This window comes from Neodiprion lecontei, chromosome 6 (assembly GCF_021901455.1).
Source record: "Neodiprion lecontei isolate iyNeoLeco1 chromosome 6, iyNeoLeco1.1, whole genome shotgun sequence".
Lineage (NCBI taxonomy): Eukaryota > Metazoa > Arthropoda > Insecta > Hymenoptera > Diprionidae > Neodiprion > Neodiprion lecontei.
The window spans coordinates 14,272,762-14,294,377 of record NC_060265.1 but is presented as its reverse complement, the minus strand read 5'-3'; the positions used below and the strand labels follow the sequence as shown (position 1 = coordinate 14,294,377).

The 21,616-nt window shown below is 37.2% G+C and overlaps 1 pseudogene; it reads left to right on the top strand.

Annotated features, from left to right (window-relative positions):
* Positions 1 to 9,159: 9,159 nt before the first annotated feature.
* On the top strand, positions 9,160 to 19,537 carry LOC124295058 (annotated as a pseudogene).
* The last annotated feature ends 2,079 nt before the right edge of the window (positions 19,538 to 21,616 follow it).

Sequence of the window (21,616 nt, the reverse complement as noted above, 5' to 3'; positions counted from 1 at the left end):
ATCTATACAATGGATTAGAACTTATTGAAAAGTTCAGAGAAAACATACAGATAGATCAATGATTAGTTATTCAATTTCATATATTTGATTTTTAAAAAGGAATTATTCTTCAATTTGAGAAAAATAATTCATTCAAATTAATTATCATTCATTTCAATCTCTCTATCTAATAAAAAAGTTTCAAACAAATGAACGTAGAAAAAGATTATAATAACAATAGTAAAAAAAGACTATAATAACAATAGTATACGCATGAAGTTGGCGGTGGGGTGAGATCCCGAAAACAAAACAAAAAGCATCTAGCAAACCCTTTGACACCTGTCATCGGCTGTTTATGACAGTCTTTGACAAATATCTTTATAGGTATCTGTTTCTGACGCGCAGAAAATGAACATGCAAACGAAAATTATCAAGATGATTCCCGACGAAAATTGTCTTTTTCGCGCGTTGGCGTATTGTGTATACGGCACTCAAGATCGACACGCAGAGGTGAGACTGAGTATCGTTTCAAATATAGTGGATAATTGGTCTACATTTGCGGGTCTTATTGCAGGTAATGAGTCAAACGGTGCTGTGATTAGGTCACCTGGTGATTACAAATCACATATGAATAAAAATAGAATATACGGGGGAGAAGCAAAATTAGCTGCAGCTGCGGACATTTTTGAGATATGTTTAATCGTGTATCGCGAAGAACAAATTCATCCACACCGGATCGGATCACAAAATGAAACACAATTCTCGCTACTCTGCACCGGCGACGGAGACAGTGGACACTTTGATGTCTTGCAGAACCAAAATAAAATTCAGATAGTGAGTAATAAGTACGAAAAGTAAAAATCAAATAATAGTAAATCTAAATATGTCACCAAACAGTCAAAAGGACAGCCAGGATTTACGATGACAGTGGAGAAAGGAGGAGTTTCAAGCAGCAGACAAGGCGATGAAGATGGTGGATGGTCGGAAATATTACAAAAGAAAGAGGAAAATAAAATCGTAAGTGCGAAGAACCAAATAAGCCATAGAATAATATCCATCAAATATTTGTATGACCAGGTAAGAAGACGACCAGGATCGACGTTGGCCACAAGAGAAGGAGGTGTTTTGCGGAATGAACAGCAACGCAAATATAGAGAAAAAAATAATATAAAGAAGGTGATTTTGGAGAATAACCGGCAGAGCGGTAGTAAAAATAATTCAACAAAGGGTGTAGAAGAATTGGAAGAATCGATTGTGATTATTGACTTGGAAAATGAATCAAGTGGACGACCAACCAACGTGATGGACATAGAAGAGCGAAAAATTAGACGACGGGAACAGCAGCGAAAATATAGGGAAGCAAACAAAAAATATCATACTGGCTTTTCAACCAACGAACAGAAAGGAGGAGTTTCAACCGGCAGGCAAGGCGATGGAGACGGTGGATGGTCGGACGTATCACAAAAGAAAAAGGAAAATAAAATTGTAAGTGCGAATAACCAAATAAGCCAGAGAATAATAATAAACAAATATTCCTATAACCAGGCAAGAGGACGACCAGGATCTATGTTAACCACAAGAGAACGAGGTGTTTTGCGGAGTGAACAGCAACACAAATATAGAGAAAAAAATAATATAAAGAAGGTGATTTTGGAGAATAACGGGCAGAGCGGTAGCAAAAATAATTCAGCAAGTCAAGGAGATAGATCGATATCAATAAAGAAGGAACACCAATTTTCAACCAACGAATGGAAGCTTCGATTGATGAAAAAAAGGAAAGTAAGCACAGAAGGAATTGAAGTGGACAGCAAGTGCAGACTTGTCATCAAATCAACATGAAGGAATTCGCCTGTCTACTAGACAATGCGTAAGGAAATAGTGAGGCGCGCAGCGCCGAGTGCCCGAGGCGCGTAGCGCCGAGATGGGGTTGGCGCGCGAAGCGCGCAGGGGCGAAGCCCCTAGTAGATTATTAAATGTAATTGCCTTCATTTATATTCAATTATATTATTATATAATTTGTGTATATATATATATATGAATATTATATTTATGATAATGATATATACAAATATAAATATACATATGTATATATCATTATTCGAATAAAAAAAATGATAAATGAATTTATTTTCCATATTTTATTGATATATATTATAATTTTCAATTGACTGTCAAAAAAAGAAAAATTTGAAAACAAAAAATAATTTTCACATTGATTGAATTTTTAAAAATTAATATAAGTATTGAAAAAATTTCACACATTTCACAAATATTTGCTCGCATATCAATTAAAATAGAAATACTATTCATTGAAAAAATGCCATTCAATGACCTTTATAGATTGTAATTTGGAACATCTATACAATGGATTGAAAACTCATTGAAAAGTTTAAAGAAAACATACAGATAGATAAATGATTAGTTGTTCAATTTCATATTTTCAATTTTTCAAAAGTCATTATTCGTCAATTCGAGAAAAATAATTCATTTAAATCAATCATTATTCAGATCAATCAATTATTTGATTCAATTACCTTCATTCATATTCAATGATATAATTGTATAATTTGTGTATATACATATATATCTGCCAACGATAATGAAATGAATAACGAGGAGGATTATCACCGCTTTCTCCTATTCGGTCTCCAGAGAAACTACGGCAAAAATCAATAACTGAATAAACATTGAACATTTTGGATCTGGTTATAAACGTTGAATTTTAAAAGCTTTGTTTAATGAGTTAAGTTCCGTTTATTCTTGTATAAGAATAAAAAGGTGGTTCAACATGCGTCCCACACGCAAAACACAGAGTTCGCAAGTGTTATCTGGCCATTCTCTTACATCAGAAGTGGGATACCAAATAGACGCGAAACCATCCATTTCAGAATCACCATCCGAGACTCCTCAACGCAATTCTAATACTTCGGAAGATCGTTGGCAAATTTTGTTTGAAAATCAAAATAAAAATATGATGGAGTTAATTCGAACAATGCGAAGTTCAACTGCTGATTCTCATCATGAAGTTACTTTTTCGCTATTCAATCCGGATGAGCAAAATATCAATGCACAAGCTTGGTGCTCGACAGCTAGATTGTGTATGCAAGAACAGGAACTTCAAGGGAGCAAGTTAGTAAATGCATTGAGTGAAGTTATGAAAGGATCAGCTGCATCTTGGTTTCCTCAAATCAGCTCTAACGGAATGACTTGGGAGCAATTTGAAAACATTTTCCTCGCGCGATATGAAATTATTGAAACTCCCGCGGCGACGTTACTTTCGTTATATTCTGGACAGCCAAATGGAGATGAAAATATCGCTGCATATTCAAGTCGAGTTTCAAGTGTTTTTATTCCACGACTACAACTGATGAATTCCGAAAAAATTGCTGTTTCGATTGTTCTTTCTCATGTGGCTCAGTTGGATCCACGTTTAAAACATTTGGCGCTTACTTCGGAAATAAGTTCTCGAACAAAGTTACAACAAGAACTTATGGCAGTTGATTACCGAAAAAGAGCTTTTCCTTTTTCTCAAGCCAGAGAGGGCTCATCGTTCGATTCCAAACGACTGAGAACTTATGTATCTTCATTAAAATGCTTTCACTGTGGAAAATTTGGACACAAAATATCGGAGTGTCGAAGTCGTTCATGGAGTACCATCCCGGACAACTTTGGAAATCTTTCAAAGAAAATACCCTCCACCGCTGTGAAATCTTCTGTGACGTGCTTCAATTGTGGGGAAGTTGGACATGTTTCTACGAGCTGCAAGAAGTCTTCTGGATCTGGACAAAATACCCTTGCTCAAGGTCGAATGGAGCGTCGTGTTAATTTGTGTTCTATTCAACCGACTTTTGGCGGGTTACTGCATTCCGGTGAGAAGTTTTCATTTTGTTTTGATTCCGGTGCTGAATGCTCTCTGATTAAAGAAAGTATTGCTAAAAAATTTTCAGGAAAACGTCAGAACTTTGTAGTCATTTTTTCCGGTATCGGTCCTTCCAGTATTCAAAGTGTCATTGAAATCTTGGCACAAGTGACTATAAATGATCATTGCCTGGGAATTTTATTTCATGTGATTCATGATGATTTTCTTAGTACTGAAATTCTTGTTGGAAGAGAAATATTATTTCTTGGTTACTCAATAAAAATGACAGTTGACAGTTTAGTTCTAAAAAGAATTCCAAGGGTTAATGTTTGTAAAGTAGACTATCATTCATTTAATTTTGACGAAATAAAAACAGACGTTTCTGAACTTGACAAACGTCTCTTGGTTGATGTTTTAAACAAATTTCGTTCAACTTCCGTCATAGGAACACCTAAATCTAGAGTAACGACCGGACAACTTGAAATTCGTTTGCCAGATCCCAACCGAACCGTGCAAAGACGCCCTTATCGTCTTTCGACTGTCGAACGTCAAATAGTGCGAGATAAAATCAAGGAATTACAAGAGGAGAATGTCATCAGACCCAGTTGTTCTCCTTTTGCTAGTCCCATTATTTTAGTTAAAAAAAAAGGTGGTTCTGATCGAATGTGTGTTGATTATCGGGAGCTTAACAATAATACGGTGGCTGATAAATATCCGTTACCGCTTATTGCTGATCAGATAGATAGACTAGGAGGTGCTCATTAATTTACATCTCTTGATATGGCTAGCGGTTTTCACCAAATTCCTATTCACCCAGATTCTATTGAACGGACTGCTTTTGTTACTCCTGACGGGCAGTACGAATATTTAGCAATGCCTTTTGGTTTGAAAAATGCACCTTCTGTTTTTCAGCGAGCAATTACACAAAGCTTTGGGAGATCTAGTGGATACGTCTATTATTTGTTATATGGATGATATTCTCATCCCATCAGAAACAATTATTGAGGGTATTCGAAAATTAGAAGTTGTTTTAGGGGCTTTGACGAAAGCTGGATTTTCAGTCAATCTAAAGAAATGTTCATTTTTGAAAACGAAGATAGAATTTCTTGGTCATCAAGTTTCGGCAGGAGAAATTCGACCAAATCCTCGCAAGGTTATCGCGTTGACTGCACTCCCGCCTCCTCAAACTGTTACTCAACTTAGACAATTTATTGGACTTGCCTCGTATTTTCGGCAATTTATAAAAGGGTTTTCTAAACTTGCTAGTCCTTTGTATAAACTTACTAATGGAAAGGGTAGGATTGATTGGAAACCTGAATTTGAGGAAATTCGAACAAAAATTGTTTCTCACCTCACAAGTTCTCCTCTTTTAATGATTTTTGATCCAAATTTTACTATAGAATTACATACAGATGCTAGCTCAGTTGGTTACGGTGCAATTTTCATCCAAAAAGTTGGTGGAAAGGCCCATGTTGTAGCTCATTTTAGCAAAAGAACTACAGAAATATAGTCGCGATATCATTCGTATGAATTGGAAACACTTGCTGTTGTGAATGCTATTAGGCATTTTCGGCATTATTTACATGGTAGAAAATTTACAGTAGTTACAGATTGTAATTCTCTCAAGGCATCTCGTGCAAAACTTGACTTATCCCCAAGAGTTTATAGATGGTGGGCATTTTTACAGTCATTCGACTTTGATATTGTTTATCGAGAAGGAAAAAATCTATCACGTGCAGATTTCTTTTCTCGAAATCCTTCACCTGAGAATGACAAACTGAATGTTGAAACTGTTGAGCAAAAACGTATAAATTTTCCAAAAATTTCTCACGGTTGGTTACAAGCGGAGCAGCAGAAGGATGCCGAAATTCGTGATCTTATTTCCAAATTAGAAAACGATGAGCTTGACTCAAATGTTTCTAATACGTACGAACTTAAATCTGGAATTTTGTTCAGAAAAATACTGCGAAATAATGACACTCGTATTTTACCAATAATCCATAAAGCTTTTCAGTGGTCTATAATAAATCATGTTCATGAATCGATTATTCATTTGGGATGGCATATAACTTTAGAGAAGGCTTACCAACATTATTGGTTTTCTAATATGTCCAAATATGTCCGAAAATTTGTCGAAAATTGCATTACTTGCCGAATTTCCAAATCTACTTCTGGTAAAATTTAAGCTGAATTACATCCAATCCCAAAGAGTATTTCTTGGCATACTCTTTATATTGATGTTACTGGAAAGCTTAGTGGCAAAAGTAATATCAAAGAATATGTTTTTGTGTTTATTGATGCCTTTACTAAGTTTGTTTTTCTTTATTATACTCTTTCTATTGATGCTGTAAGTGTTATAAAAGCTTTGAAATCAATCGTCACATTATTTGGAGCACCGGTTCGTGTGATTGCTGATCAGGGGAGATGTTTTGCAAACAAAAATTTTCGTGATTTTTGTGCTTCCCATTGCATCAATCTTCATTTGATTGCTACTGGTAACAGTCAAGGCAATGGTCAAGTCGAACTTGTTATGAGTACACTCAAAAATAAGCTCACTTCTGTTGAGGTTGATAATAATAGATCTTGGCAGGATTCTCTTGGAGATATTCAACTGGCACTGAATTGTTCCGTCAGTAGTGTGACTAAAGCTACTCCTCTGGAATTGATTATTGGTCGCGTAGCCAGACCGTTGAATCTGTTACCGATTACTGATTGTGGAAAAGAAATTGACTTATCGGAAATCAGAGAGCGAGCAGCCAATATGATTGAGATTAACTCGCAAATTGAAAAATCGCGATTTGATGCTCGAAAGGCAAAATTTTTAAAATTTTCTGTTGGGGATTATGTTTTAATCGAAAACCACCAAAGAAATTAAACAAAATTGAATTTAAAATTTGAAGGGCCATTTCGTTTTATCAAAGTATTGGACGGAAATCGGTACGTATTGAAATCTCTAAATTGTAATCGAACGTATAAATACGCTCATGACCGTCTTCGAGCAATGCCTGACTGTTCTGTACCTTCAGAATTGGATATTGATTTTGATAAATCTTCTCAAGAGTCATTGAGTATTCAAGGTATTAAATCACAAATCTAATGTGTTATTTTTGGATTAATAACCTGTGACATCCTTGTTGGCGCACCTGTTATAAGAAATTCATCAGATTATTGGAGTAGGAAATGTTTGTCATTCCCTGTGGTTTGAGCTTGATCCTAGTGCATACATTTATTACGCTTATTAGTTGCAGGTCAAAAAAAAAAACCATACTCATTTCGGTGCGCGGAGATGGTGCAATGTAACAGCTAATGGTGTGGTGCTGTCGCATTAGGCGACTGTGTGTAGAAATGTTGATGTATGAACGGCTTGACGCTGTCATATGGTCACGTATGTGAAGCCCAATTGATAATTGGCAATGTGTGTGGAAATTACATGTCTTTGGATAAAAATATAAGTCTCATGAGAGGAATGCAAGTCTTTTGAGAAGATTGTAGTTCTTGCTCTTGAGAAAAGTAGATGATTTCTATGAAATAGGGTGTTGTCGACGGTTTGTCACCGGACTTGTTATTTAGTACGGAATCTGTTAAAACTTATGGATTTGTTAAAGCACATCGTCTCTGATTTTTGGAATGGTAATATGATCAGGTTGACGGAACGGTCTAAATATCTTTCAATTTTTGTATTACAGCACAGGAGGACGTGTGATTGTCAGGATTAGCCGTGTCAAGGATAATGAAATGAATAACGAGGAGGATTATCACCACTTTCTTCTATTCGGTCTCCAGAGGAACTACAGCAAGAATCAATAACTGAATAAACATTGAACATTTTGGATCTGGTTATGAATGTTGAATTTTAAAAGCTTTGTTCAATAAGTTGAGTTCCGTTTCATCTTGTAAAAGACTGAAAAGGTAGTTCAACATGCGTCCCACACGCAAAACACAAAGTTCACGAGTGTTATCTGGTCATTCTTTGCTATATATACATGTATCATTATTCGAATAAAAGAAATGGTAAATGAATTTATCATCCAAATCTTATTCATATATATTATAATTTTTGATTTACTTTAAAAAAAAAGGCATTTGAAAAAACAATAATTTTCACATCAATTGAATTTTTTTAAAATATATGTAACTATGAAAAAAATGTTATACATTTCTCAATTATTTGCTCACATATTGATTAAAAAAAAAAACTATTTATTCGAAGAATGCTATTTAATGTACTTTATGGATTGTAATTTGAAACATTTATACAATGAATTAGAACTGATCGGAAAACCTAGAGAAAATATACAGATAGTTAAATGATTGGTTATTGAATTTCGTGTTTTTAATTATTGAAAATTACCTATTCTTTAATTTACGAAGAACGATCCATTTAAATTATCATTTTTTATATCATCAAGTTATTTAATTTGTTTGCCCCTATTTAAAATGAATTATATTATTGTGTGATGTATATATGTGTATATATATATAAATAAATGTATTTATATTTAATTCTATTGATGTATATATATATATATAAGATAATTTTTAATTTACTTTCCAAAGAAAAGAAACTTGGAAAAAAAATTTTTTTCGTTTTGATCAAATTTTTTAGAGATAAATATAATTATTGTAAAAGACCTATATATTTTTTAATTATCTGCTCACGTATTGATTGCAATAAAAAAATTGTTCATTAGAAAAATGCCATTCAATTTACTTTATGAATTGTAGTTTGGAACATTTATACGATGGATTAAAACTTATTATAAGGTTCAAAGAAAACATACAGATAGATGAGTGATTATTTATTTAATTTCCTATCTTCAATTTTTAAAAATTAAAAATTCTTCAATTAAGGAAAAATAATTCATTCAAATCAGTTATTTTTTTTTATTCAAATAAATTATTTAACTTAATTACCTCCACTTATATTCAATTATATTAATGTAATATATTGTTACAAAGGGTGAAATCACCCGTTTTGCCCCCTCTTCAATGATCTAGTAATCAGCATAGGTAAAAGACGTTTATAAACCTCTTATGTCTTCAAAAAGAATAAGGTTGCTGCGCCAACCAACATTATTGCAAAAACAGTCTTGTTTCAGACTTCAAACGAGAAACACATATTACGCATTGAAAGCTTTTCACAACATTTTAATTTCGCCTTTGATTTTGGCTTGTTATTCACGCTCTTGATTTCTTTGACTTAATAAGTAAACTCGCGGATCCATATTTTATTAACGTAACGTCCAGAACGTTACATTTGGTGTCAGAAGCGGGATCTTGAGTTCTTGTTAATTAAGTCGATTCAGTGCGTGTTATAAACAATGAGCAGTAGTCGTATGACGCACTCACGTCGAAGGGAAAGTGAAGAAGAATCTTCTCTTATGGAAAATCCGAGGGTTCCAGAAGAAATTTTATCACCTTCAGTAGACCCTCTTTTAACTCCTTCCACGGTCTCTCAACTTGATCTGCTAAAGATCTTGACACAACAACAAGAGGCGGCAAGACAACAACAAGAAGCGGCAAGACAACAACAACAACAACTAATCCAGTTGCTTCAAGAGCAAGGGGAGGCTCGAGAGCGTTCAGAAACTAATCTTCAAGACCTTCTTCGGACGACTGTGGCGGCCCTTCAATCCGTTCATCAAATGAGTGGCGCTGGAGGACCGGCTGTTACACCACAAGGTTCTAGAGTCGCTACTCCTGTTCCCTCTCCTGTTCCCTTGCCTGTTCCTGTTCCCGTTGTTCAAGAGATCCGACATCCAGGACGAATCCAGGATGTTCGAGATTCAAGGTCTGTGCCTTTTACTAGGGGAGTAGTTGAATCCCCAGTTTATAGAAACAGAGTAAATAATGAGGTTGATTTTTCCGAGCCTTTGTCTCAGGTTCAGCCTCAATACTCTCATTTGAGTCAATTGAATAATTCGAGACTTCCTGGGGTTACTTCTCAGATTTATGAGAAACCCTTTTGTCCTTTGAAACCGCCAATTTTTGATGGAAAGATTCCATGGGCAGAGTATGAACGTCAATTTAACACTATTGCAAGGCATAATCAGTGGGACTCCACCATGAGGGCCCACAGCCTTGCCTCTTGTCTTCGGACGCCGGCTCTAAATGTTTTAACGGCATTGTCTGAAGAAGAAATTTCCGATTATGAGAAACTTAGCTCTGCACTAAAGTTGAGATACGGGAATGATCACTTGACGAAACTGTACACGGCTCAATTACAGACGAGAAAACAAGGACGAGACGAAGACCTCGCGTCTCTTAGCCAGGATATAGAACGGCTTTCACGTGTAGCATTGCCAGATCACGAGCCGTCTCGTAATTTATTAGCGACTCAAGCCTTTTTAAGTGCAATTAGTGATCCGGAAATCAAAATGGCCGTTGGAACATCGGGCCTCACTTCTCTGCGGGAGGCAACGGCCAAAGCCCTTGAGGTGGAGGCAATGAGGAAACAATATTTTGGGCTGAACAAGCTTCGTCGGATTGAGGTGTCCAAAAACACCTCAGAAAGACGAAGTTTTGAACACTCGGAGGAATCAAAACCTCAAAATTATAGAAATAAAAATAACAATAGTAATTTTGAACCAAGGAATCGAGGTTCTTTTCAAAGCCAACAAAACAAGCGTGTAAATAAGAACGCGGTCATGACGAGTCAAACCGGCTTGACCTGTATATTTTGTAAAAAAATAGGTCACGACGCCAATCATTGTTTTCTAATTAAAAAAATTAGTAGAGGTCCGATGCAAGGCTCGAATTCAAACTCTTATAACTGGCGTCAGAAAAATATTGAAATAGGGGAAGCAAATCCTCAGTCGAGTTCTTCAACAGGAACTCACTCAAAAAACTAATTCCAGATGATTTGTCGGGGCGAAAATCATCGCAGATTGTTGGGAGTGAAAGCCCTCTTAGAGAACAGTTTTTAATTAGAAGTCTACGATAGTCTGGTCTTTACGCGCGCGGCACTGTAAATGGCGTCGATTGTCTATGGGTAATATACACGGGCGCAGAAGTAACCGTGGTTCGATCGGATCTCTTTAAATCCGATGACCAGATTGTTCCCTCTTTTTCTCTGCGAACAGCCACTGGAGAGACGACCCCGGTTTTGAGACAGGTTACTGTCCAAATTAACCTTTTTGGGTGTATCGACTCTCCACATAAGGTTTTTATAGCAGATATAGAGGATGAAGGTATTTTGGGAATAGACTTTCTTACAGCTCATAACTGTGTTATCTCGACTAAGAGAAATTCACTAGCTTCAAACAATCGCGAAATGACTCTTTGTACAAATAGAAATGGAATTTATTGGAGTCCTCCTGGAATTCGGGAAATAGAACTTTCAGAGGATGATTTGCAACAACATTTCCCTTCACATTTACAGAGCCTTGTTGAGAAATCTTCGATTTCGTTAAATTCAGCTCAGGTAGAATCGTTTAAATCTCTTTTGCTAGAATTTATAGATTCTTTCGCCAAAGATAGTGGTGATAAGGGCCGATGTACTTCTGTCAAGCACAAGATCGACGTCGGAGAGAGTTCACCAATAAAACAAGCTCCTCGAAGACTCGCTCTCAGCGCCCGAGAAGAGGTTAGGAAGCTTGTGGAAGACATGCTAAAAAACGATGTTATTGAACCATCGTCTAGTCCCTGGGCCTCACCAATCGTCCTTGTTAACAAAAAGGACGGATCCAAACGATTTTGTATCGATTACAGGAAGCTGAACGATATAACGAAGAAAGATTCTTACCCTCTACCCAGAATCGACGAGACACTCGACCTGATAGCTGGTGCAACTTGGTTCAGCACCATAGATCTTCAGAGCGGATACTGGCAGGTCGAAATGGATCCTCTAGATGAAGAAAAAACAGCTTTTGTTACGGGTTTAGGAGGATTATGGCAGTTCAAGGTTATGCCGTTTGGTCTGAGTAATGCCCCAGCTACCTTTGAACGAATGATGGAGGCTGTTCTCCATGGGCTCACTGGCAAAATATGCCTCGTTTATTTAGACGATATAATCGTTTTTGGCAAGAACTTTGAAGAAGAAGTTCAAAATCTCAGACAAGTTTTCGCTAGGCTGAAGCAAGCAGGTCTGAAAATGAGCCCGAAAAAATGCCATCTGTTCCAGAAAGAAGTAGGCTTCCTCGGACATATCGTTTCAGCACAAGGTGTGAAGACCGACCCATCCAAAATAGAGAAGGTTTCTTCTTGGCCGACACCTAAGAATAAAGAACAAATTCAAAGCTTTTTAGGCCTTTGTACGTATTACAGAAGATTTGTAAGAGGTTTCGCTAGTATAGCTAAACCTCTCCATCATTTGACCGGAATCAAGATTCCTTTTGACTGGACCCCGGAATGCGAAGAGGCTTTCGAGAAATTGAAAGAAAATCTTATTTCTTCGCCGATATTAGCATATCCAGAGGTCGAACTTCCTTTTATTTTAGATACTGATGCCTCTATTTCAGGAATAGGCGGGGTTTTGTCACAAATTCAGGGAGGTCAAGAGAGAGTGATAAGCTATTTGAGCAGAGTTTTGAGTAAAACCGAGAGAAATTATTGTGTCACTCGTAGAGAGCTTTTAGCTGTCGTTAAGACCGTAGTACATTTTCACCATTATCTGTACGGTAGGAGATTTTTGATACGTACAGATCATGCTTCTCTCAGGTGGCTACTTTCGTTCAAATCTCCTGAAGGTCAGGTAGCTAGATGGTTAGAAAGGCTCGGTCAGTACGATTTTGATATTCGTCATCGAGCAGGAATTCATCATGGAAACGCCGATGCTCTCTCTCGAAGACCCTGCGAGGAAATGCCAGAGTGTAAACAGTGTGCACGACTAGAGAAAAACCGTGACCCCTCTCTTATAATACGGAAGATTTCTTTCAAAAATAGCCAGGAGGAATAGAGAAAATCGCAACAAGAGGACGACACTTTGAATCAAGTGAAGTCTTGGAAAGAAGCAGAAACTCGCCCAGACTGGCAGGATATATCTTTAGCCGAGCCAGATTTAAAAATTTATTGGGCTCAATGGGACTCTATCCTTTTAATGGATGGAATTTTATACCGAAAATGGCAATGTGCAGACTTGAAAGAAATCAGGTGGCAACTTTTGGTTCCCAGGTCACGAGTTCCAGAGATTCTTGCTCTTTATCATGATTCTCCTGCAGGCGGACACTTCGCGTCAAATAAAACTCTGGGCAGAATTCGCAACTTCTACTTTTGACCCCGTTGCCGGATGGACGTTGAAGATTGGTGTCGAAGATGTCGAATCTGCACGGCAAAGAAAGGACCTTGAGCGAAGAGACAAAGCTCTCTTCAAATTTACAACGTGGGAGCTCCATTTGAAAGGATAGCAATGGATATTCTTGGACCTCTCCCGATCACCCATTCTGGAAATAAATATGCTTTGGTTATTGCTGATTATTTTACTAAGTGGCCAGAAGTGGTTCCTCTCGCTGATCAAGAAGCCTCTACTGTAGCACAGGCATTCGTTAAAGAGTTTATTTGTAGACACGGAGTTCCTCTAGAACTTCATACTGATCAAGGCCGAAATTCTGAGTCAACCTTTATGAAAGAGGTTACTCAGATTTTAGGGGTTAGAAAAACTCGTACAACTCCTTTGCATCCGCAATCTGACGGCATGATAGAGCGTCTGAATCGAACCTTGCTACAGTATTTGTCGTCCTTCGTAGAGCAGAATCAGAGAGACTGGGACTCCTGGATCCCTTTCTTCCTCTTATCTTACAGATCTGCGATTCATGAGACGACAAAGCAGACGCCAGCCCTCATGCTTACTGGAAGAAATCTTCGACTTCCGTCAGATTTAGAGAAAGGCCCTGTTCCTGTGCAAAGACAGCATCAAACAGATTATGCCTTTTTATTACAACAACGTTTAGTAGAAATTCATCACTTTGCTAGGAATAGAATTTCTATGGCTTCAGATAAATCGAAAACTCGTTATGATATTCGAGCCAGAGATTTAAAATTCAATCCTGGAGATTCTGTCTGGCTCTTCCAACGTCGAAGACAGAAAGGACGATGTCCAAAGCTACAAAGAAATTGGGAAGGCCCTTACTTAGTGGTTCACCGGATAAATGATGTTGTTTATAGAATCCGAAGATCTCCTCATTCGCGTCAGAAAGTGGTTCACTTGGATCGTCTTGCTCCTTTTGAAGAGGATCAACCTGGAACAGTCTCTCCAAGACCAGGAACATCCTTCGAGGTTAGATCTTCAAACGAACACCCTTGACGACTGTGATCGACTTGGCCTTCTTCACAGTCGGTCATCGATTGGGAGAAGAATTTACCTTTCGGAATTCGTTTGAGTAAAACTCGACCGCTTACGATTATTATAGAAGGAAATATCGGATGCGGAAAAACACTTTTCACTAAGAGGTTTTTAGCAGATCGCCAGGTCTGTACACTTTTAGAACCTCTTGAAGAATATCGAAATGTAGGTGGAATTAATCTTTTAGATTTGATGTATCAGAACCCAGATCGTTATTGCTATTATTTTCAGCATTTCGCTCAAATGGTTATGTTAGATAGACATCTGCAGACGACTTCATTGCCTGTGAAGGTGATGGAAAGATCGATATTCAGTAGCAATTGTTTTGTAGAAGCTCGTCGAAGGTTGGGTAATTTTCGCGACTTCGAATCTCATTTATTGACAAAAAATTTTGATCTTCTCATTCGCTCGTCTGAGCTCAGAGTAGATTTGATTGTTTATTTGCGAGTTTCCCCAGAAACTTCTTTTGCTCGAGTTCGTTCCCGTTCTCGTGAGGAAGAATCGAGTATTTCTTTAGAGCTACTCAGAACTATTCATGAGGTTCATGAAGATTGGCTAGTGAAACAAACTTTTTCTTATTTATCGGCTCCTGTCTTGGTTATAAATGCAGAAGCTACAGCCGATCAAGTTTTTAAAGATTTTTGTACGTCTACGATGTGCGGGGGTTAATTCAGATATGAATAATGAAGAACTATTCTTAATTAAGAGAAAAACGAAAAACAAAGTTTAATTTTCTTTATTAAAACAAGATAAAAAAGAACGAATGGTGAAAACAAGAGGTTACATATATAAAAAAAAAGAGAAAATTAAGTTTCAAAAATTTGTTCCGCTATAACCTTTAGAGCGGACTTGACTTCTGCGCAATCGCTGCAACCTTCGGTGGAGTTTGTTGCGAATAATTTCTTCCGGCATTCGCGGCAAGCTTTGCTTTCTCCCGCGAAGGTAAGATGAGTTTGCTTGAGCTCATAGAAGTTTCTCATGTCCGCGCTGAAATAAATCAGACACGGGGAACTTATATTTTTTTTTTAACTAGAAATTTGCGTGAGAACTTACCGAGTAACCCAACAATTTAAGCATATTAGCCCCATTTTGTGTTTCTCTCTTATGGTCTCACCCCGACCACATTTTAGGGTTCTCCATTGATTTTCGAAATAGATCTTGAATTCTTGTTGTGTCATATTTTTTATGTTTTTCCACGAATAACTTGAGGTGATTACGCCCGCATTGATGAAGGCGGAAACGGGTGGAGTCTTTATGATTGACATTTTTCTTTTTTTGAACTAATTGGGACTGTCTTCGGTGAGGACTTTTCTTATAATGATTTGTTATTTCTGCGTTGCTAATCAATTTGAGATTTGTTTTCTTCGGTTGTTTCTTTCTAGAAACTTCTTCTCTGGAATCGAGTTTTGTATCGGACAGGCTTTGGTTTCTTTTATTAATGTGAAAAGGGCCACGATTATTTTTCGAGGTCGAAGAGCGATTGCTTGATTTTCACATTTTATTAACCTTAAGTGTCAGTTTTTGTGAGCACTTTTTCAGGTTATTTGACACAGCCTTTTCCTTCCAATCTTCTCCGATTCCTGAGGATGACTGGTGGCCTTATTTTGAAGAAATAAACGGAAATGATTCGGATAAGATCGTTTCTTTTCTTTTGAATACATATTCAATTTATTTTATTCGTGCAATCTCCCAAATTCACTTAGTAAATTTGAATTGTTATACCACCACTCACATATGTCCTCCAAACTCTAGGGTGTGCTGTCTCAGAAGAAACTTTGGATTCAGTCACCCATTCCTTTTCCCTGTTTCCTGTGCCGGTTCTCAGAGGGAATCAGCTTTTATGTAGCCTAGGACCCAGAGTTCTTCCATGTATCGTTTCCCGCCTCGTCGTGCATCTGTGTTTGTTTCACCGCACTATTTTCCCTGATGAGGAACGGATTTTCTTTTCGACGGCGATCCGGAAGATTTGTTGTCTTCAAATTCATGAAGCCACATGACACTAAATAACACTTACCTTTATAAAACAAGGCACATAAATTTTTGGAATTATTTAACGCTCAACTATCTGCTCAAGGTTTTCTGTGGTTTACCTTGAGACTGTGGGCAAATGCCAGATAGTAAAAAAGGGAGTTCTTAAATTTTTAGAGCCACAGCTCCAACTCACCTTTGAGCACTGACTACTAGAATACTTTTATAATTGTTCTATCTTTCCCGAGTCGGGACGACTCTTTTCCTCGGGGGGGAGTAGTGTTACAAAGGGTGAAATCACCCGTTTTGCCCCCTCTTTAATGATCTAGTAGTCAGCATAGATAAAAGACGTTTATAAACCTCTTATGTCTTTAAAAAGAATAAGGTTGCTGCGCCAACCAACATTATTGCAAAAACAGTCTTGTTTCAGACTTTAAACGAGAAACACATATTACGCATTAAAAGCTTTTCACAACATTTTAATTTCGCCTTTGATTTTGGCTTGTTATTCACGCTCTTGATTTCTTTGACTTAATAAGTAAACTCGCGGATCCATATTTTATTCACGTAACGTCCAGAACGTTACAATATATATATATATGTCAAGGATAATGGAATGAATAACGAGGAGGATTATCACCGCTTTCTTCTATTCGGTCTCCAGAGAAACTACGGCAAAGATCAATAACAGAATAAACATTGAGCATTTTGGATCTTGTTATAAACGTTGAATTTTAAAAAGCTTTGTTCAATAAGTTCAGTTCCGTTTTTATCTTGTAAAAGAATAAAAAGGTGGTTCATCATGCGTCCCACACGCAAAACACAAAGTTCGCGAGTGTTATCTGGCCATTCTCTTACATCAGAAGTGGGATACCGAAGGGACGCGGAACCATCCATTTCAGAATTACCGTCCGAGACTCCTCAACGCAATTCTGATACTTCGGAAGATCGTTGGCAAATTTTGTTTGAGAATAAAGATAAAAATATGATGGAGTTAATCCGAAAAATGCAACGTCCAACTGCTGATTCTCATCATGAAGTTACTTTTCAGCTATTCAATCCGGATGAGCAAAATATCAATGCACAAGCTTGGTGCTCGACAGCTAGCTTGTGTATGCAAGAACAGGAACTTCAAGGGAGCAAGTTAGTAATTGCGTTGAGTAAAGCTATGAAAGGATCAGCTGCATCTTGGTTTCCTCAAATCAGCTCTAACGGAATGACTTGGGAACAATTTGAAAACATTTTCCTCGAGCGATATGAAATTATTGAAACTCCCGCGGCGACGTTACTTTCGTTATATTCTGGACAGCCAAATGGAGATGAAAATATCGCTGCATATTCAAGTCGAGTTTTAAGTGTTCTTATTCCACGACTACAACTGATGAATTCCGAAGAAATTGCTGTTTCGATTGTTCTTTCTCATGTGGCTCAGTTGGATCCACGTTTAAAACATTTGGCGCTTACTTCGGAAATAAGTTCTCGGACGAAGTTACAACAAGAACTTATGGCAGTTGATTACCGAAAAAGAGCTTTTCCTTTTTCTCAAGCCAGAGAGGGCTCATCGTTCGATTCCAAACGACTGAGAACTTATGTATCTTCATTAAAATGCTTTCACTGTGGAAAATTTGGACACAAAATACCGGAGTGTCGAAGTCGTTCATGGAGTACCATCCCGGACAACTTTGGAAATCTTTCAAAGAAAATACCCTCCACCGCTGTGAAATCTTCTGTGACGTGCTTCAAATGTGGGGAAGTTGGACATGTTTCTACGAGCTGCAAGAAGTCTTCTGGATCTGGACAAAATACCCTTGCTCAAGGTGGAATGGAGCGTCGTGTTAATTTGTGTTCTATTCAACCGACTTTTGGCGAGTTACTACAGTCCGGTGAGAAGTTTTCATTTTGTTTTGATTCCGGTGCTGAATGCTCTCTGAATAAAGGAAGCATTGCTAAAAAATTTTCAGGAAAACGTCAGAACTTTGTAGTCGTTCTTTCCGGTATCGGTCCTTCCAGTATTCAAAGTGTCATTCAAATCTTGACACAAGTGACTATAAATGATCATTGCCTGGGAATTTTATTTCATGTGATTCCTGATGATTTTCTTAGTACTGAAATTCTTGTTGGAAGAGAAATATTATCTCTTGGTTACTCAATAAAAATGACAGTTGACAGCTTAGTTCTAAAAAGAATTCCGAGGGTTAATGTTTGTGAAGTAGACTATCATTCATTTAATTTTGACGAAATAAAAACAGACGTTTCTGAACTTGACAAACGTCTCTTGGTTGATGTTTTAAACAAATTTCGTTCAACTTTCGTCATAGGAACACCTAAATCTAGAGTAACGACCGGACAACTTGAAATTCGTTTGCCAGATCCCAACCGAACCGTGCAAAGACGACCTTATCGTCTTTCGACTGTCGAACGTCAAATAGTGCGAGATAAAATCAAGGAATTACAAGAGGAGAATGTCATCAGACCCAGTTGTTTTCCTTTTGCTAGTCCCATTATTTTAGTTAAAAAAAAAGGTGGTTCTGATCGAATGTGTGTTGATTATCGGGAGCTTAACAATAATACGGTGGCTGATAAATATCCGTTACCGCTTATTGCTGATCAGATAGATAGACTAGGAGGTGCTCATTAATTTACATCTCTTGATATGGCTAGCGGTTTTCACCAAATTCCTATTCACCCAGATTCTATTGAACGGACTGCTTTTGTTACTCCTGACGGGCAGTACGAATATTTAGCAATGCCTTTTGGTTTGAAAAATGCACCTTCTGTTTTTCAGCGAGCAATTACACAAAGCTTTGGGAGATCTAGTGAATACGTCTATTATTTGTTATATGGATGATATTCTCATCCCATCAGAAACAATTATTGAGGGTATTCGAAAATTAGAAGTTGTTTTAGGGGCTTTGACTGAAGCTGGATTTTCAGTCAATCTAAAGAAATGTTCATTTTTGAAAACGAAAATAGAATTTCTTGGTCATCAAGTTTCGGCAGGAGAAATTCGACCAAATCCTCGCAAGGTTATCGCGTTGACTGCACTCCCGCCTCCTCAAACTGTTACTCAACTTGGACAATTTATTGGACTTGCCTCGTATTTTCGGCAATTTATAAAAGGGTTTTCTAAACTTGTTCGTCCTTTGTATAAACTTACTAATGGAAAGGGTAGGATCGATTGGAAACCTGAATTTGAGGAAATTCGAACAAAAATTGTTTCTCACCTGACAAGTTCTCCTCTTTTAATGATTTTTGATCCAAATTTTACTATAGAATCACATACAGATGCTAGCTCAGTTGGTTACGGTGCAATTTTCATCCAAAAAGTTGGTGGAAAGGCCCATGTTGTAGCTTATTTTAGCAAAAGAACTACAGAAATAGAGTCGCGATATCATTCGTATGAATTGGAAACACTTGCTGTTGTGAATGCTATTAGGCATTTTCGGCATTAATTACATGGTAGAAAATTTACAGTAGTTACAGATTGTAATTCTCTCAAGGCATCTCGTGCAAAACTTGACTTATCCCCAAGAGTTTATAGATGGTGGGCATTTTTACAGTCATTCGACTTTGATATTGTTTATCGAGAAGGAAAAAATCTATCACGTGCAGATTTCTTTTCTCGAAATCCTTCACCTGAGAATGACAAACTGAATGTTGAAACTGTTGAGCAAAAACGTATAAATTTTCCAAAAATTTCTCACGGTTGGTTACAAGCGGAGCAGCAGAAGGATGCCGAAATTCGTGATCTTATTTCCAAATTAGAAAACGATGAGCTTGACTCAAATGTTTCTAATACGTACGAACTTAAATCTGGAATTTTGTTCAGAAAAATACTGCGAAATAATGACACTCGTATTTTACCAATAATCCATAAAGCTTTTCAGTGGTCTATAATAAATCATGTTCATGAATCGATTATTCATTTGGGATGGCATATAACTTTAGAGAAGGCTTACCAACATTATTGGTTTTCTAATATGTCCAAATATGTCCGAAAATTTGTCGAAAATTGCATTACTTGCCGAATTTCCAAATCTACTTCTGGTAAAATTTAAGCTGAATTACATCCAATCCCAAAGAGTATTTCTTGGCATACTCTTTATATTGATGTTACTGGAAAGCTTAGTGGCAAAAGTAATATCAAAGAATATGTTTTTGTGTTTATTGATGCCTTTACTAAGTTTGTTTTTCTTTATTATACTCTTTCTATTGATGCTGTAAGTGTTATAAAAGCTTTGAAATCAATCGTCACATTATTTGGAGCACCGGTTCGTGTGATTGCTGATCAGGGGAGATGTTTTGCAAACAAAAATTTTCGTGATTTTTGTGCTTCCCATTGCATCAATCTTCATTTGATTGCTACTGGTAACAGTCAAGGCAATGGTCAAGTCGAACTTGTTATGAGTACACTCAAAAATAAGCTCACTTCTGTTGAGGTTGATAATAATAGATCTTGGCAGGATTCTCTTGGAGATATTCAACTGGCACTGAATTGTTCCGTCAGTAGTGTGACTAAAGCTACTCCTCTGGAATTGATTATTGGTCGCGTAGCCAGACCGTTGAATCTGTTACCGATTACTGATTGTGGAAAAGAAATTGACTTATCGGAAATCAGAGAGCGAGCAGCCAATATGATTGAGATTAACTCGCAAATTGAAAAATCGCGATTTGATGCTCGAAAGGCAAAATTTTCAAAATTTTCTGTTGGGGATTATGTTTTAATTGAAAATCACGAAAGAAATCAAACAAAATTGAATTCAAAATTTAAAGGGCCATTTCGTGTTATTGAAGTTTTAGACGGAGATCGGTACATTCTAAAATCTCTAAATTGTAATCGAACGTACAAATACGCTCATGACCGTCTTCGAGCAATGCCTGACTGTTCTGTACCTTCAGAATTGGATATTGATTTTGATAAATCTTCTGAAGAGTCATTGAGTATTCAAGGTAATAAATTACAAATTTAATGTCTTATTTTTGAATTAATAACCTGTGACATCCTTGTTGGCGCACCTGTTATAAGAAATTCATCAGATTATTGGAGTAGGAAATGATTGTCATTCCCTTTGGTTTGAGCTTGATCCTAGTGCACACATTCATTACGCTTATTAGTTGCAAGTCAAAAAAAAAAAAAACCTTACTCATTTCGGTGAGCGGAGATGGCGCAATGTAACGGCTAATGGTGTGGTGCTGTCGCATGAGGCGACTGTGAGTGGAAATGTTGATGTATGGACGGCTTGACGTTGTCATACGGTTACATATGTGAAGCCCAATTGATAATTGGCAATGTATGCGGCAATTACATGTTTGGATGAAAATATAAGTCTCATGAGAGGAATGCAAGTCTTTTGAGAAGATTGTAGTTCTTGCTCTTGTGGAAAGAAGATGATTTCTATGAAATGGGGTGTTGTCAACAGTTTGTCACCGGACTTGTTATTTAGTACGGAATTTGTTATAACTTATGGATTTGTCAAAACACATCGTGATTTTTGGAATGGTAATATGATCAGTTCGGCCGAACGGTCTAA